Below are 9220 nucleotides of genomic sequence, written 5' to 3'. Positions count from 1 at the left end.
GCTCGGTCTTCTCTTCGGTCTGCACAGTTTTACATTGGACGCATTGATATCAAGGGAGGCAAAAATAGCGCCAAGCGAAGTGAGGTCTGACTTTTTCCTGGACAACATTTTGTGATGCAAATGTATTACTCTTTTGAACGGATATTTTTTTGAGAAGCAAAACGCTTTATTTTTTTTGACCCCAGCCAACTAGCCGGACTAGCTTCGTGGAACGCAAAAATCAGCTGGAATTCGGCTCACAGGACGCAGCAGGGGGTAAGTCAATGTTCATAAATGATATTGCTGATATGGGATGTCATACAGCTTCATGTCAAAAGAGGCGAACTATCCCTTTAAGGAAGCACTGCACACCATGCTGAGATATGCCAAGTTTTCAGCTGATAGCTCTTTGGGAATCACCTTGTTGCTGCAGAAATCCTATTTTCTGTCTGTCAAACTGTGTCATCTTTGCTGTTTTTCATAGATGCAACTAAAGAAATGGGAACTAATGATGTGTCTTTGCGACAGGCTGCTGGTAACAAAGTGCCTAAAGACACTATTTACAACAGGTTCTTTGCTAAATTGTCTGTTATGTCACTACTATAGGCCAGTGCAACAAATGAATGTTGTCGGCAGGACTCGAACCTGCGCGGGGAAACCCCAATGGGTTTCTAATCCATCGCTTTAACCACTCAGCCACGACAACTTACTGATATGTTGTATTAAAACTAAAAATTCATACCTCAAACAGGGTACACTTTTGAGTGGGCAGCAGTGACACCCCCATGGCATTTAGGGCAGTTTAGCAGGTGGTATGAAGAAAAAGCTATCCGTCCTCTGCTGTTCTGAGGTTGGGTTTTAGAGCAAAGAAGAGGGATAGAGAAAATGACAGAGATGCTACACAACGGCTGGGAATTGAACCAAGGTCCACTGTTTTGAAGGCAGCTATGCTTACCACCATTGCAACACTGTGCACACAATTGGACACTGTACAACAGACAAAAGACAAGAAGAACCAGGGTCTGGCAATGGCATGGTTTAATTCCAGACCTCAACCCAATTTAATTTCTGTTGCAGGAGCTCACAAGAGATGTGAATCGAGGTTTTCAATTCAACAAACACCAACGCTGAGTCAAGAGAATTCTCGTTGTCGGCAGGACTCGAACCTGTGCGGGGAAACCCCAATGGATTTCTAATCCATCGCCTTAACCTCTCGGCCAAAAATGGGGCAAAAGGGACTGCCCGGCGAGGGGAAAGAAAAAAAAAGAGAGGAAAAGGGGGGGAAAGAGAGAGAAAGAAAAGGAGGAAAAATGAGGAGAATGTACACTATATATATTTTTTATCTACTCTTCTATCTTCTCAACATTGTTTACACACAGTTCTGCACTTATTGCAAGGTTTATCATCACTTTAATCGTCATGTCTCTGGCGGGATACGAACCGGTGCTGTGGCAATATCACTTGCATATTAGCTTGCTCTCTCGTCTCGCAATGTATTTTGGGTAACGTAGTCATTTTTAACACAGTAACTCTTTTTCTATACAAATCACCAAAGTAATAACCCTGTTATTATGCAATTACGCACATGAATGCATTAAATATGATGAAATGAATATGATATAATATTCAAATAATTAACTCAAATTGCCATGTGCTACATTTGAAGTTAAAACAGTATTAACAGTCTATAACTGTAAATGTAAATAACTCCCCATCATGTTTCCCCTCCTTCTTTATTGTAATCTCAATTATTTGATAGACTACATCTGTGCAGCACAAATGAATAAAACAAATTCCAAATTGAGCAGCAAAGAGTGTTGTGTTTTGTGAATAAATGTAAATGATTCTGGCTTTGGTTTTCACAATCACATTAAGTGGATGACACTCACTGTCCTGTTATTCAAGAGGAAATTAAATAAAAACATGAAGGCTGTTGTTGGCAAAAATTATTAACTTTAATTTAACATACACTATATACATATCGTTCAGGAGGTCAGGAGTGCATTAAGTATGTACATGGCCGTCCCTCCTGTCTCACTGAAACCGAACCAAACAGAACAGAACTATTAGCATACACACACACACTCACTCACTCACTCACTCACTCACTCACTCACTCACTCACTCACTCACTCACTCACTCACTCACTCACTCACACACACACACACACACACACACACACACACACACACACTGTGCACCTCAGCTCTGGCCCTGTCATATATCCACGCCAACAGACAGAAAGACGGACCGGAACAACCCAGAGACAGACAGACAAACACCAGAGAGAGACAAGTAATGGTGACTTTAGGCCTGCACTCTTCCTCCAGTCATCCAGGGTCTGTCCTGACTCTGGACTGTACCACCGCCCCTTTAGCTGGGTGTGTCCAGTCTGTTTGTTTTTGTCCTGGCCACACACTTTGCAGGTGTAGTGGTATTTCTCCTTTTTCAGCCTCTTCCGTGGCTGTTCCCCCCCTTGCCATCCGGCTCCTCATCCTCCTGGTTAGCTTTGTTCAGCCTCCAGGCAGGTTGCCTTGGCTGGGCACCTGGAAGGCCCTCTGGAGGAGCTTGTGGTTGAGGAGCCTGAGAAAAAGCAGGAGCATGTGTAGATTGTAAGTGGAGAAATGAGGGAGCATATGAAAAGGGAGCTTGCTCTTGTTTCTAATATGTGAGCCATGCTGATTTTACATTCATTTATCTTATTAAAATGTAACCACATTTACTTCAGTTAAATATTGTGCTTTAGAGTAAGGTGTTACAGAAAGTGTTATTGACCTCTGTGACGAGGGGTCCGGGTTCAGCGTCACCCATCACAGCACTCGGAGGATCACCAGCCCCTATCGCAGCTGACTGGGCCACAATGTCAGGCGTGCTGAAGGTGTCATCCGGCTCCTCCTCCTCCTCAGGGACCTGCGATGGAGCCAGGAGGTCACCTCTGTTGGTCTGGGCCAATAAATATTCCACTCCTATGCGCTCGCCTGTAACCAGTATAAACACAAAGATGAAGAAAGGACATGCATACACATCCATCTCCAACATGAGTAGCACAATCATCACACAGCAGAAATACATTTCCTCTGAGTAGGGGGTAGCCTAAGGAAGAGAGGAGGAGGGGATGGAATACTCTGGTCAATCAGTGTTGCTTAGTTTGTCCTGTCTCTGTGTCTCCTCTCCCTGCCTCTGTGTCTCCTCTCCCTGTCTCTGTGTCTCCTCTCCCTGCCTCTGTGTCTCCTCTCCCTGTCTCTGTGTCTCCTCTCCCTGTCTCTGTGTCTCCTCTCCCTGCCCCTGTGTCTCCTCTCCTTGTCTCTGTGTCTCCTCTCCCTGTCTCTGTGTCTCCTCTCCCTGCCTCTGTGTCTCCTCTCCCTGTCTCTGTGTCTCCTCTCCCTGCCTCTGTGTCTCCTCTCCCTGCCTCTGTGTCTCCTCTCCCTGTCTCTGTGTCTCATCTCCCTGCCTCTGTGTCTCCTCTCCCTGCCTCTGTGTCTCCTCTCCCTGCCTCTGTGTCTCATCTCCCTGTCTCTGTGTCTCCTCTCCCTGGCTCTGTGTCTCCTCTCCCTGTCTCTGTGTCTCCTCTCCCTGTCTCTGTGTCTCCTCTCCCTGTCTCTGTGTCTCCTCTCCCTGCCTCTGTGTCTCCTCTCCCTGCCTCTGTGTCTCCTCTCCCTGTCTCTGTGTCTCCTCTCCCTGCCTCTGTGTCTCCTCTCCCTGTCTCTGTGTCTCCTCTCCCTGTCTCTGTGTCTCCTCTCCCTGCCCCTGTGTCTCCTCTCCCTGTCTCTGTGTCTCCTCTCCCTGTCTCTGTGTCTCCTCTCCCTGCCTCTGTGTCTCCTCTCCCTGTCTCTGTGTCTCCTCTCCCTGTCTCTGTGTCTCCTCTCCCTGCCTCTGTGTCTCCTCTCCCTGCCTCTTTGTCTCCTCTCCATGTCTCTGTGTCTCCTCTCCCTGTCTCTGTGTCTCCTCTCCCTGTCTCTGTGTCTCCTCTCCCTGTCTGTGTCTCCTCTCCCTGGCTCTGTGTCTCCTCTCCCTGTCTCTGTGTCTCCTCTCCCTGCCTCTTTGTCTCCTCTCCATGTCTCTGTGTCTCCTCTCCCTGTCTCTGTGTCTCCTCTCCCTGTCTCTGTGTCTCCTCTCCCTACCTCTGCGCCGACTCGGACTCGACCTGCCTCCATCTGAACCTCTGCTGCCTTACTGGAGCCGGGGACTGATGACAGATTTGCTGGCTGGGGGGGGGGGTTGCTACATGCAACTAAGAATCCTACACTCACAGTTTTCTCCAGAATTGTGCAGATATATATTGTTCAATAAATAAATCCACATGCTGCAGTGACTTATCAGGACTTAGAAAATCATTTCACTTACCTTGTGGAACCCACAGGAGCACAGAAGGCTTCTCCCAAACAGATCCTTTGTGTGGTTCTGCAGGGGACAAGCATTTTATTTTCTCCAGGGCTCTTTTCCACTTCTTGGCCCCTGGACGTTTGCCAGTAGAGAAGTGGTACTGGCCCTGGGCATATTTTACACAGATGTCCCTCCAGTATGGCATCAGGTTTCCCTCTCTTAGTCATCTGCAAACATTAATAAAACAGGTTAATGTAAAGCTAGGCTATGTGTACAGACAGAGTGGAGGAAATTATACATGTATGTATGTATATACAGGATGTATGTATGTATGTATGTATGTATGTATGTATGTATGTATGTATGAATATATAGTATGTATGTATGTATGTATGTATGTATGTATGTATGTATGTATGTATGTATGTATGAATATATAGTATGTATGTATGTATGTATGTATGTATGTATGTATGTATGTATGTATGTATGTATGTATGAATATATAGTATGTATGTATGTATGTATGTATGTATGTATGTATGTATGTATGTATGTATGTATGTATATACAGGATGTATGTATGTATGTATGTATGTATGTATGTATGTATGTATGTATGAATATATAGTATGTATGTATGTATGTATGTATGTATGTATAAAGGCATGTTTTGCATTACTGTTTTATTATTGTTGTGAAGCACTTTGTAAATGTATGTTTTAAAATGTGCTATATAATGAAGTAATAATAATTATTAAGCATGTTCAAAACATCTGGACACATCTGTCTGCGCTGCTCAAACACATAACCAGGCTCCATTAACGGAGAAGAGAAACCACCATAGATTGCCGATAAATTACTATTCCACTGACGGACAATGAAACTTGGCACCATTCTTTCACATCTTAAGGCTTTCCCCTAGAAATCGGCAGCATTTATAGAGCAAATAAACAAACAAATAAGTTACTATTGGTCTTCTGATTCTGTCATATCACCATTATCCCCACCATCGCCACACAGCGCTATGTGTACAGCGACGTTATTACAGGCAGAAGCTCCGTTAGCAAAACGGCTACGTAACAAGAAAGTTGAAATACAAGTTGAATTACGCGCTAACAGGATGGTAAGATTACACTTTATATTGTTTTGTCACACGGTTTAACATTCGGCTTTGACATGATGTTGCTTTTATGAGTATTAACAAAGTTTTCCAACCTTTACTTGCACTTACTGCTCTGGTGTTAAGCGGTGCGATGAAAAAACATGGCCGATATTCTAAAAAGATAACCCCGCCTTCTACATCACGTGACTTTGTTAGGATTTGTTAGGAGTTGTTCGGAATTGTGTTCGGACCTCGTTTGAAACTCTTTGATGTGTTAGGACCTTGGTTAGGACCTGTTAGGAAATGTAGCAATATGTTCGGAAAATGTTAGGATATGTTCGGACCTCAGAGACAGTCCAGAAACTGGCGGGTACGGCCACAACAACCACATGCATGCAAGAAATTTTTTCCGAATAGATGTTTCATCCAAAAACTCTCTGGCTCTGTTAGAGCAGAGGACAAGGAGATTATTGATATGAAATGTTGCCGTGTTGTTGAGGGCTTTGTATGCGATAGGAGCTTTGTTCTGCTCATGCAGGCCTTTAAGTGTCCAAGACGAGCCTGTGTTTTAAGTAACTGATTCGTTTTATCGGGTTTCATTTATATAGAGCTGAATGTCATCAGCACAGCCATGGAAAGCATGACGCCTGATATTACCCTGAGGTTGTGTAGTGAAAATAAAAGTACAGAGCCCAGAGGAACACGGTGAATAACAGGAGTTTGTGTGGCGGAATGGTCATTTATGTGTACAATCTGGAACTTATCAGATGGATAATAGTTTTGGTAAAATGAAAAGCTCAATATCAATATGTCTGAAACTCCTCCTTTTCCCTTTGTCATGGATTTTAACTGAAAGAAAAGATAGATATAGCTGTGTAAACAGCTAAAAGGCCAGGACCAAAAGTGGAGCTTTTAAGCAATGGTTTAATTACAGCTGCTTTAATGGCCGGTGGTACACAGCCAGTCAATGCACAGATGGATCTGGCACACTGCACGCCATCAGCATGCCAAGGTTTTGGCTTATAGTTCTTTGGGAGTCCCTTTATTGGTGCAAAATGATTCCCAAAAGCAAACTGTGTTCTTTGGCGTATTTTGAAGTTGTAATTTCGAGAAATTGGTGTAGAGGTAAAGTGTGTTATGTGAAATGATAAAGACAATGGACTATGGAAGGTTTATATTTATTCTGATTGTAACCTAAATGTGAGAAAAGTGAGGATATAAAACCTTTAGGTGATTAATCACGCAGATCATGTATCTGTGGTTATACTCTGTGTCTGAACTGCTGTCAGCAAGAAAAGTCCAATTACGTGATTGACGAGCAGAACAACTGTTAAGAAACACTCAATTAAACTCAATCACAATTAAGAAGAAAAACTTAATTTCTATCTGTTGGATTTGAACAGCGAAAAATTATTGGAGAAACATGCTGAAGGACAAACGATTTTACCCCCATTATTTGTGATAATTAGATGTAAATAAATGGAAATTATTAGCAGGAGAAGCAGTGTGTACCCCAAATGAAATACTAAACCAGTAAATGAGCCTGATGTAGCCTTAAACAAAAATCTAGATCTTTCACAAATAGGTGAGAAGGAGGATGCACATTCTCAGCAACCTCATTTTAATGCAGCAAACCATCTTGAAATGTAAACGCCAAAGTCTAAACTTGAATTTGAACAAAGCATTTTTGCATTTCTTAACATTTATACCTTTTTGAAAGGATGTTTAAGAGTCCACAAATTAAATTAAATGATGGTAATTTTATTAGAAATGATGGAAACGGTCCACAACCCTGTGGGGAAAGTGCTTTTTTAAAAGTTTATAGACTATTTCCATTATATCGAATTAAATTCCGGTTGTATATCGCTCACCCACGGTTTCTCTAAATGAGCTGTTGTTTTAGATATTTAACACACCGTGATAGATAGATAGATAGATAGATAGATAGATAGATAGATAGATAGATAGATAGATAGATAGATAGATAGATAGAAGCCAGTCTTTTATTATGCAAATGTGACACGGATACCGTTATTATTCGTGTGTTTTCTATGTATTCAATCGAGCACAAGCCTTTTTTCTAATACATTTATGTTTGAGTGTGAAAGGTGAAGGCCTGAGGATGGATGTGGGTGGCTCTCAGCTCCTTAATGCTGGGGGTGTTCTAGCCTCTTACAGCCATGTAATTTTATATTTTTCATGAATTCAAGTGGGTAAAAGGCACAGAGCACATCACATCCTGCTGCATAGTTGTCCAGTCTCACCGCACTGGTTTTACTTGTTGTCCAGTTGTCAGATATACCAGGTGACGGCTCCTTGGTGTCGGTCTTTGACACTACAGCAGTTTATATTGATAGTTGTTTTTCCCCACTAAAAGCAGTTATTAAAATACCAATCCCACAATTAGAAAATTAATCTATATAGTCTTATTTTAAGATTAGCTGGCCAAATTGTGATTTGAACTGTTCACATGTGGTCTATCGAGAATAGAGGATGTTCAACACAAATAGGAGCCAATCTGTTTTCATCTGAAAGCCCTAATTTGATCATTGTTTCTCTGAAGTAGAAATCAACATTATGGATTCAGGAGTGCACTGTGTAAAATGTGCTAATTACGCAGTAACTTGTAACCTTGTCTGGGAAAATAATGTCTTGCCATCACAGAATGAATGTGCAAATGGAGCCAAATATTTGTCTGTATCAGCACAGAGAGGCGAATGGTCGGACAGAGGACAACATCTGTCTGCTGTATTATGGGCTCTTTGACTTATGCTTGGTGCAGATGGCCCGTCACGCTTCACAGATTCCCACAACAAACGCTACAGTAACAAATGACTGAGGCTGTGATCCAATGACAGCGACTTTCTGTAGGACAAACGAAAAGGCCAGATTAATGGACATCTGTGGCTGCTGCATCACCTTAGTGGTAAATCGTCTCTCTTTTCCAACCCTTTCTTCTTAAATGTTAAAAGATTTTTTATTTATACTCTCAAAATGCAAGGGTTGCTTACAATTTTGTTGTTCATTTATGACAAATAAAGATTCTATGATATTATAAAAAATCCACTTAATGATACTAGAATTTCAAAACTGATATCAATAGCAAGAAAACTCTTGATTGGCCAGACCATTTTTTTAAGAAAGCATGGAAGGAAAAATGATAAAATAAGAGGTATTTACTGTTTTTAATGAACAGGGCTCCAAACTACCCTTTTAGATGAGTAAGATAGGAGCACAGCTTACATCCACTTCAATGCAACTAGCTTGTAGCTTGTAGCTGGAGGGGCTGTGAGGTTGTTGTAGTTGTCTTTCAGCTGCAGATGTAATATAACAAGATGCTGTTTTTTATTATTGATTTATATTTGCAGATTTTTTACAGACAATCCTAGATTAAAGTAACAATTTCTAAATGTGTATCCCTTCAACTCACCATGAAGTCCCTTGTTACACTTGTTGCTGCTTTTCAAAGTGATATAAATTCACAATAAATCCTTTAAATTTGAGTTTTTCTCTGAAGATTACTAAGTCTCTCCGATTTTGGCTGTTTGTAATTGAAATGACTGAGAAAGCTGGCATACATTAGCAGTTCACAGCCTTGGAGCAGTCCTCGTCAAAGGGATGTAGTCATTGTTTGTCCTACATAACACTGCAGTTGAGTTTAATTACTTTGAAAGGAAAAAAGAAAATAAATACGGTAAACAGAGTGACCAAGTTGCAGGAGTCTGCTCCTCACTATGGGCACATTCCCACTGTAGGAACCTTTTGCAGTGCCTATAACCTTTTCAGGAATAGAGACGTTATTTCCTGAATTC

The 9220-nt window shown here is 41.8% G+C and overlaps 1 non-coding gene across 1 annotated transcript; it reads right to left on the bottom strand.

Annotated features, from left to right (window-relative positions):
* Nucleotides 1–603: 603 nt before the first annotated feature.
* Nucleotides 604–685, bottom strand: trnas-aga (transfer RNA serine (anticodon AGA)). Its single transcript has one exon. It is a non-coding gene; the product is annotated as a tRNA-Ser (tRNA).
* Nucleotides 686–9220: the final 8535 nt, after the last annotated feature.

Source organism: Odontesthes bonariensis, chromosome 1 (assembly GCF_027942865.1).
Source record: "Odontesthes bonariensis isolate fOdoBon6 chromosome 1, fOdoBon6.hap1, whole genome shotgun sequence".
Classification (NCBI taxonomy): domain Eukaryota; kingdom Metazoa; phylum Chordata; class Actinopteri; order Atheriniformes; family Atherinopsidae; genus Odontesthes; species Odontesthes bonariensis.
The sequence above is the reverse complement of the archived record's forward strand: the minus strand, read 5'-3'. Positions and strand labels throughout refer to the sequence as shown.